The sequence below is a fragment of the Etheostoma spectabile genome, chromosome 16 (genome assembly GCF_008692095.1).
Source record: "Etheostoma spectabile isolate EspeVRDwgs_2016 chromosome 16, UIUC_Espe_1.0, whole genome shotgun sequence".
Lineage (NCBI taxonomy): Eukaryota > Metazoa > Chordata > Actinopteri > Perciformes > Percidae > Etheostoma > Etheostoma spectabile.
The window spans coordinates 16,420,588-16,430,425 of NC_045748.1; the positions used below are offsets into that span (position 1 = coordinate 16,420,588).

The 9,838-nt window shown below is 42.1% G+C and overlaps 1 protein-coding gene across 5 annotated transcripts in view; it reads right to left on the bottom strand.

Moving 5' to 3' along the window:
- sema4d (sema domain, immunoglobulin domain (Ig), transmembrane domain (TM) and short cytoplasmic domain, (semaphorin) 4D) overlaps positions 1-9,838 on the bottom strand; it is a gene marked incomplete at its 5' end in the record, with an annotated part of 42,385 nt that overhangs the window by 18,917 nt on the left and 13,630 nt on the right. Inside the window, 1 exon segment of one of the 5 annotated variants that reach the window (XM_032539901.1) lies at positions 4,721-4,779. 5 annotated transcript variants of the gene reach the window in all.

Consider the following 9,838-nt stretch of genomic DNA (forward strand, 5'->3'; position numbering starts at 1 on the left):
TATTGTCACATAGGCTATTTATAACTGCGAGAGGGAGTGATGGACACTACTCACAGGGAGACGGCTGACTCATCATGAACGGGTCCAGCATGGGTCGAATGGCGGATACACACGACGTGTGTATGAAACGTCTGTATCGTCACTGCGCTGCATTTTTATGAACTATGATATTCTGGCCATGGGTCACATCTCTGGCCCAGGTCCAGCAGGCTCCGTCTCACACGCTGTTACTTTACCAACTGAAGTTAGTTGCATTCAATAACTTCTGCTGTGTTCTTCGCCGTGGCGATAGCAGAGTTACCACGGAAACACTGGTACAAATACAGGTTTGCCCCTCGTATTTAACAATATACAGTTGTGTTAATAAAAAATTAAAACTGTAGACAAATGTCAGAAGTGTGGACCGGCGCTGTGTGGCCGGGCGCGGAGTAAGAGGAGAGAGAGGAGAGGAGAGATCCCACACAGGCACGGCTTTACAGACGAAATGGGTCACGTAACGCAAAATTAAACCATATCCATATAAACAGCATGCGAGGACATTAGCACCGGTGCATCCTAGAAGAGCTAACAGCTAACAGACTAGCACTGGTCACTGCTGTTGTCTGAAAAACAACAGACGGGACAAATGTTGCGTTTACTGGCAAACTGGCAACCTTGATACCGACGTATAACCGACTGCTATCTGTTGAGTTTTCCTCCCGTTACTCTGTCCTCTGGGACTGTCTACATCTTGAAGCTAAGATGCATGGGGTGCAGTGAACTACTCTGACTGGCTCATGAGCAGACGGTAGTAGCGGTAGATTAGCTTTGCAAAAAACCCGGAGCGTTCTATGAAATGACGCTTTAAAAAAAATAATCGCTCGATCACGCAAATTTGATCGTGGGAAGTCAAAATCGTGATCGCGATTAAAATTCGATTAATTGTGCAGCCCTACTCTCACCACAGGCTAAGCTACTGCTATTACAACTTCAGCTGACAATTACACTTCCATCTGATGGTCAGGGCTAAAGCCTGTCCTCAGTTGTTGTGCCCCTCATGGCACTCCTAGAACATTGGATGTTTTAGAATCCGCCTCCTAGCAGTACGTACTGATTAGGACAAAACGTAACATGTAGTATGCAGCATGCAAACAAAAGCTAAATCTGCAGTATGACAAAAATACCGGGATGTCGTACCGATTTAAAAAAACATCTTCAGTATGCATTAAACCAGTCTACATTGCCTACTGTGTCTCACAAGGCAAAGCGCTGGAACGGTCACGACAACCGGTCAATACTTTTGTTTCCAAAAACGGAAACTGACAAAGCCTGGCCTAACATACTGTATAAAAAAAATAAAACATACATCAAAAAAGTGAATACAGCCGTTTCTGACTCAGGATGGAAATCAAAATCAATACAGCAGAACCAGAGACGATATATTTTTATTAAAATAAATACTTTTTTAATCCCAGGTGGGGAAATTACAATGTTTTCACTCTGTTGTTATTATACACAGGCCTGAATTACACACACACATGCTCAGTACCCATATATGCACTAAATAGTGAGAGTCAGAGTGAGGGGGCTGCCCATAGAAAGAGACAGCACCTGGCACCTCTCAAGCTACCAGTCCACCACCACTTATATTCAACACTTTCTTCTTCCTAGTCACAATTTGGTGCCTACATTACCCACAATGCAACAAGCGCATACAATTGTGCCAGTAGCAGCTAATGTATCCTTGAGCTGCTAGCCTCAAACAGAGAAGAAGAGCGGGCTACAGGGGTCTGGTGACCTTAACTCCAAAATCCCTGATTTGTTTTTGTTTTCAAACCTGTAGTCTTCAGTCCCAACCGACACAAAGTGATATAGGCTTTATACAACTAGGAGGAGTAAAATTGAAAAAGTTCCTCTTACTTTCAAGTCTTATTTACTTAATTTCTCAAGCTGTCTGGATAAATCAACGTGCAACAGTTCAGCCTGCAACTGTGGTCCATGACCAAACCATCTGGAATTCACTTAAGATAGACATCAGCCTTCCGTCGTGAGGTGCAAAGCCACCGTGTCAAAGCCACATCATGTTAACACAAAGTCATCTGAAAGCCAGTGAACAGCTGACCGACCTGCACTGCACGGCGGACTGTTGTTCATACAGAGAAAATCATCTGAAAACTGTGACAGCTGATGCAGCAGTCATGGTACATTATCCATGGTGAGCTCACTGGATGACAGATGGGAAGAAAACTTTTAAAAAGCCAGATCAAGGATTACTGGCATTATCCACTAGACTCTTTAATTCACATCTACATTTAGGCTGAATGATGACAAGGGGCACATGCTGCTCATTTATGGTGCAGGCTGGGCACAGCAACTACTTCTGGTTATACTGAAAGGAAGTAGGTAAAATTAAAATATAGGTAAACCATCAATGACAATCCAACATGTCTAGTGAGGAAAAGAGCTTGTGTGAAAGCTACACTATACAGGGGATGTTAAATGGAAACCCTTCTATATAATTACTAGTTGTAGGGCCCCTGCTGAGCTAGCATGTCGACTTAAAGTGGCCACAGCAAAGGCAAATGAGGGGTCAGGTCCAGTAAAGTATATATTTAGTATGCCGATGGCAAGCTCTTAAAAAACAACACGCCCTTTCCTCGAGTCACGCGGCGCTGAAAGATCTGAAAAACGTTCCTATATAAAATACAGGCAGTAGTGAAGTAAGCAAACTAGAGGATCAAGGATTGCTGCGTGGTGTTCCCCTTCCAAGTACTGAATGTGCCTCTGTGGTCTAAGATGAAAACATTATGACCATGCGCTTTTGCTTTTAGTTAAAAGGAGAAAAAAAGTGGACAAGTTTTACTCTTGACATTTGCATTGGCAAAAATGGGGTGATATGGAAGCCACAGCTCATAGTAAAGTAAAGTCAACCTTTCACTTGATGTAGTTTCCTTGAGGCTACTGTGATGCCAGCCGGGCCTTGGGGCGTATAATGTGGGACTATTTTGGGAAGCTGCAGAAGCCCAGCTGAAGGTCTTGTGGTCCCCAGCTGAAAGCCCTGCGGTTCCAAGTTAGTGAATGGTGATCACATTGGTAGGAGTTTTTAAACAGCAATAGCCAAGGGCAGGTGACTCCAGCTCCCGGATTGTAATAAATCTCTAGTTCTGGGGTTCAAGTCTCATTGACGTGGGATATACTGTAAATATATCGGATATGTTTGACTTTCATCACATTTCAAACATTTTCCTGATGTTTTGGTGTATTTGGTGAAAGAGTATGATGAGACAAAGAAAGTCTTTCAAATTAAAGTTACTAAGCTTTCCCACCAGTCAGGGGACATTTGAAGGGCTGTAAACATCTAAAAACTCTGCTATATTTCCTCCTCTCCTTTCTGCTTTTAAGGAGGACTCCTTTCTCTTCTGCTTTTCTCTCAGCGGGCCCTGATTTCATGGTGGTAATTTTGGCCCGGCAGAAACAAAAACCTCCTCTGGAGTGCTGTGTGAAAACTCACCCTATCACACACACAGACTGTCAGAACACTAACAGTGTGTCCTCCTGAACTTGGCATACCAGGAGATAAAACACTAATTTCACCGTTTCAGCACAGCAGAGGGAAGGAACAGCAGCACAAAGCCAAGCCGGACACTTTAAAAACACTTATCAAAATGTTTTTCATGTGATCTGGCAGGCCGATTTGGGGCACACTTCCGTCCTTGGTAGTAAAAATAATTTAAGGCATTTAAGTAGACTAGGTCACTTAAAAAGGGACAGTTCACCCCAAAATCAAAAATACCTATTTTTTCTTTTACCTTCAGTGCTATTTATCAAGTTAAGATGTTTTGGTGTGGGTTGCCTAGTGTTGCAGACAACCAACATTGTTACAATTGCATACTATTCATTCAGTCAACATGTTGCTCCATAGAGGGGCTTTTGTAATGTAAAAAGTAACGTAGTTGGTTAAAGATACACTCCTTAGGTTAGCCAGAAATGCAAATATTGTAGAAATACACACTGTTAAAGCAACACTAGAAAACCTTTCCCGCTTCGGTCCCCCTATAGGTTGGAAGCAGAATTGTCCATTACAAAAGTTCTTAAATATCGATAACTTAAACTTCTGCATGTGTTCTTGTCTTTGAAAAGGCGATAAAAAAGAAACGTACAAACACTTGAGTTTTGAGGCTATTTACACTGCTTCAGCATTTGGAGCAATTCAAAAATGGACAGGTCTGCAGTGCTTAAATATGGTTGCTAAGATATGATTGGACACCCAATTTTTGGGGGAGTGGTTTAGTGAACAGTCATTTGCAGAGCAAAGCTTGTTGCCTAAATGGCCACTGAGCGCAGGCAGCGGGGCATGTGACCACCATGTATGTCACTATGAACATCATAGGGTAAAAAAAAAAAAAAAGACATAGGCCATCAGCTAGCTTCAAAACAAATATGAACAAAGAGGATCACAACTTAGAGGGAAGGAAAACCAAATCACGTGGTGAGAGCAAACAACAAAATGATTGGTAAAAAGTAAATGTATCATTGCAAGCACCAAAGCCAAGCAGAATCAAATCATAGGTGGATTGCCCAGGTGTGGTCATGCAGGGGGAATAAAAAAAAGGAGAAAAGCCCAAAGGGGGTTACAGGGGAGGGGAGGAGAAGCATGCAGCATTCGTGTTGAAGCATGCAGCTCGGTGTCGGTCTGCGCAGAATAAAAGGGGGAGGGAGTGAGAGGAGTAGAGTTTCTGACCTGTGGCTCCTTACAAGATGCGACGCTCTTCCTCTGGAGAGAATTATAAAATCCTCATGCTAGGGAGGGGGGAGAAGACAGAAAGATCAGACAAGACAGTTATGTAGTTTGTGCCTACAAGAGGGAGGAAGAAGTTTGTGTGTGTTTTTTGCATGTGTGTGCGTAAGTGTGGTTAGTTGTCTAGACCACAGTTAGACAGATAGAATGATGAATCAATGAAAACACATATTGCACAGTAAAACTGCCACATTCACAAATACATGCTGTATATACATATTAACCACTTGTCCATCCAAACACACAAGTGAGGCAGATAATTCTTGGAAGGACAAAATTATATACTCAAATACCCAATGACAACCAACCCGGTGATATCATATGATGTCTGTCAGGACACTGTGCAAATGTTTATAACCAAGGACAAATGCATAGTGAGCAGCCAAATGATAAACATTATCTTGTGCTAAAACCATCAGGAGGACCTTGAGGCCTGTAGCTGCTATATTCATTTCCTCTTCTATGTCCACCACAGAGGACTGATTGTTCGCTGTGGCCCATCACCATTTTCCAGTCCAGCACAATTTTGATGATTAACAATTTGATAGTGGACTACTGAGAAATGTTGCATTATGCATTGGCTAAAATAAACTTCTACATACATTAATGTCCACTTACATCTAGTGAGCTTAAAAGGTTTTAATACTTTTCTCTTTTCAACTGCAGGTGGATTCAAACCACTTGTCCTTAAGAGAACTCTACCTTAAAAAGGTCCCATGACATGGTACTCTTTGGATGCTTTTATATAGACCTTAGTGGTCCCCTAATACCATATCGGAAAGCTCTTTCCCAAAATCCAGCCTTGGTGCAGAATTACAGCCACTAAAGCCAGTTCTAAAATGATCTTTCCTTAGTATGGGGGGGGCAAAGTGGAGGCTGGGGGTGTGGCCTTGACAACTGCCACTTTGCTCGTTTGCAGAGCCATGCTGTCTCTTTCTCATGGGCGGGCATTCTCTGGGCGGGCAAAGCAGAGAAAGGGGAGGTAACCTTGCTCCTTATAACCTCATAAGGGGCAAGATCCCAGATTGGCCCATCTTTTTCTCAAAAGGTAGAGGTTTACACCTCTCGCCATTTCTAGCCACTGGGGGACCACAGGCTGGGGGAACTCATTCATGTTAAAAAATGTCAAAGTGAAATTTGCATGCCATTGGACCATTAAAAAACCCTGAAAACTTGTTTACAGAAGTATTTCTCCTAGGTCTGCATCGGACAATTGTTTTCATAATGAAGTAATATGCAGATCATTTTCTCAATTAATCTTTTTGATTACTACTAACTAAAATTGTTTACACTTTGACATTGCTCACAAAAATATGAGTATTGAGAAAATAGGCCTTCAGGGCCTTTAAAAAGTCTGTACAGCGTCAGCAGCGCTGGAGTTATGCATCACCAATGAATTAACATAAGAACAAAGACTTTAGGGAATAATCTGTATCAGCAGCAACAGAACAGTAAAATGGAAAATTATTTTGCTTTTGTTTTCAGTGTGTGAAAACAAGATTTCATAAGTGAAATGGGAGGGAAAGCAGAAATCTTATTGCCATTGTGACAGATGGTTGGTCCTCCATTCACAACACTTTCCAGTCTGTTCCCTTAGACTGCTTCCCTGAGCAAAATGAAAACCTTTACAACAAGGCTGAATACATTCCCCCTGCATAAGTATACAAGCTTTATTCCCACAGTCCACTACAATCCAACTCTCTTTGAGTGAAAAACATGGGCTTACATATTTACTTTGCTTTGGCTATAGTTCAGTTTGTGACTTGCTACTGGTACTTTTTAAACAGGAAATCAGTGGCGAATTATCTCTTCATCCCAAAAAGAAACTATTATTGTATCTTTAAATTAATAAAGATAAAAAATGTCAGTAAAAAAAAGAAAAAAAAAGAAACCAATGCTGTTGCTGACAAAGCAACAAATACTGCCCCAGAACAAGGAGACAAATCTTCCAGACAACTGAATTCAGGTCACCCAAATCAACCCAAATATGCAGATTCATTAGCATTTGCTTAGTGGGATAAGCCACTGTAATGCAGCGGCCAACCCCACCCCTGCTCTACTGTATAAAAGAATAATGAGATTATGTTAAACAGAAACGATACACACCAGACTACACGCATGGGCAAGTCACTTCCAACTGATCATATTTAGGCAAGACATAACTGCATGTTATCCTGTAATATCCTGTAATGAGTTGGTTGCGGTGGAGAATATTTATCCATATTCAGATTTCTTATTGCATTTCTTTCAACGAATACAGATTTTAGCTGACTTTAAATAATAGCATTTAACTTTAGATCAGTTTCATGGTTGATATCAGTGTCCCAAAGCCAGAGGCTGATTCTTCATGTAGATCAAGGTCAAGAGCCATGCTTGATAGTTGCAGTGTGTTGACACTTTAAGCCTTTAAGTATCACCCTGTGTTTTTCTATCTTCCTCCAGACTTTACCATTCTCCTGTCACTTTCAATCATCACTCAACAACAAACAAAGAATAAATACACGATGCAGCGAGTCCCTGCCTCTCACCCTCCTCTGACAGCATCAATGGACCACTGGGAGAAGATGACAGTTGCATAAGATTGATGCGCTGTAGGCCAAAGGGTGCGTCCCCCTTGACATCCTTAGGAAGCACTTTGACTTGGCTTCCCTCGGCCACCACAAAACCCTGTGACAGCCGATACAGACTTTTTACTATGCACTCACAAATCCCAATAGCGTCAGTGACACCGCGCCTTCACGTCTCAATTCAAGATGTCCTGAGTGGGTGTCAAGCTCGGGTGTGAGCCAAGCCGTGCCCCCAAACCCCGCCCTTAGTGACACAACGGTCTGGAGAGGGCACAGAGCGGAAGTGGAGTTGTCACAATTCATTTGTTTTTTTAACTGATGAGTGGACTTGAATGAGGACCGGGCAAAGCTGGTCTTTTGAAAACTATTCAAGCCAGAACAAATTTATTAATAGGCCCTACTTCCGAAAGCCAGTATATGGTAAACATACTGACAGGAAGAACTATTGAGCTCACTCCACTGTGACACCTGATTTTCCCCCGAGCTGATACAAGATCCCAGCTCAAGCTTTTGTCTGTATCTTATGACCACCACAACTCAATTTCTCTTACAAGTACCCGATGTATTATATGTATTCAGTCTTCAAGTGTTTTTACTCTCAAGGTTGCAATACTTTGGAATTTAGCATATGTGTAACTAGAAAATGTATGTTCCAGCTTTGTGTAAGTGACAGTTAAAAAGCTCTTAACCAGCTTCTGATGGTGGTTTTGGATCCTTGCCCCCTGAGACTGACATGAATACACACAAACATGTGGCATCTTAACTGATACAAATACACATAGCAAACAGATGTACAGTAGACTAGGAAAAGGCCTCTCATCTCTATGACAGTGTGATCCTTCCAGTAAAAGCACGCACACACATGTACACGCACACACACACACACACCTTTACCGTCCATCTATAAACATCCCAAGTCCCTGACAGGGCTGTCAGCATGCACCACCACAGGTGGGGGAGGGAAAGAAAATGAGAGGGACAGACAAAGAGAGAGAAAATAGCGTTTGCTATGAGAGAGAGGATATTTGAGCGTGCAAATTCCTACAGTGGTTGAAGAGAGAAGACTAAGAGAAGAATAGGGAGAAATGTGTATGAGCAGGATTCTCCTTGTGGAGAACAAGAATGAAACCATTAAAAGGCTTAAAGGAACCCACCACCGTTGGTTGAAATAAGGCTTATCACAGTCTAACCTATAGCTGTAGATAGGTGGACCAACGCATTTTCTGTCTCAATGTATGCATTGTTTTAGCATGGTGCAACAGCGGCGGCGCCACCGCTAGTTAGCTTAGCGTAGTGAATGGAATCCTATGTTGCTGGTTAGCACGTTGTGACTAAAAGTGAGCCAATCACCATGCGTCATGTTTACAGTAATCATGAGATGCGTGATCTCTGCGCCCATGTAGCAGTGCTTTGGCTGTGCTTCCACCCAATGTAGTCCCAAATCAATATCTGCCTAGGAAATCATCTAGTCTTAATCTCCACTGCTATTTGTACGCCACAAGAACTAATTAGGTTGTTTTTGTTGGATCACTTTTACTCACAACATGCTAACTGGCAACATAGGATTCTATTCACTATGTTAAGCTAACTAGCGGTGGAACTGCCGGTGTTGCACCGGGCTAAAACAATGCAAGCACTGAGACAAAAAAATACGTTGGGCCACTTATCTACAGCTAGGGGACACCATGATAAGCCCTATTTCAACAAACGGTGGCGTGTTCCTTTAAGGAACAATACATTTTTCCATCTTGCTTCTGTTTTCCCCCAAATGACAGAGGCACCCAGTTAAAAGTACAGTCCACAGCTTACATTTATAAATGTTTTTGTTTTTTTGAAAAAAAACTATTTGTATAGTAACTTATTTCCATATGACTACATTTTCTCTGTGCGTTTGGGGCATTGTCTTTTTGTCCTTCTTTCATTCATGATGCAATACAGAGCATCCTGCTGTAAATAATTTTGTAAGTCGCTAAAAACAGAAGGGTGAAATTCCAGTTCATTCAAATCCTGGATGGAGGGTGCATGGACTCTGTACTCTCTCTCACACACACACACACACACACGTGTGTTGAAAAGGATTAACGCAGGCTTGAATTTCAACAGAAAGAATCCCTGTCTACAAGCACTACAGAGCAAATCAGGCTTTAGAAAGTTTCCTCATCCCAGAGCATCCTGGTACAATAGGAGACTGAACTTAAAATCCAGCAATTGAAACATGTTCGTTTTTGAAGGTTGGGAGAGCACATTATTTGCTGGGTAATCAGCTCCCAAATCAAAAGCAATATCTGCATGGAAAACACAAAACTGTGAAATCAAAGTTTTTTTCTAGATGCGGGCTTGCGCGTCTCTGAGAGTACCAATTGGAATGCACATATCTACAGGAATGTCCACTGATATCCCACTATGCGTAAATGTTTGCTAGAGGGGAAAAGGGGGGCATTTGCGTGTGTGTGTGTGTGTGTGTGTGTGTGTGTGTGTGTGTGTGTGTGTGTGT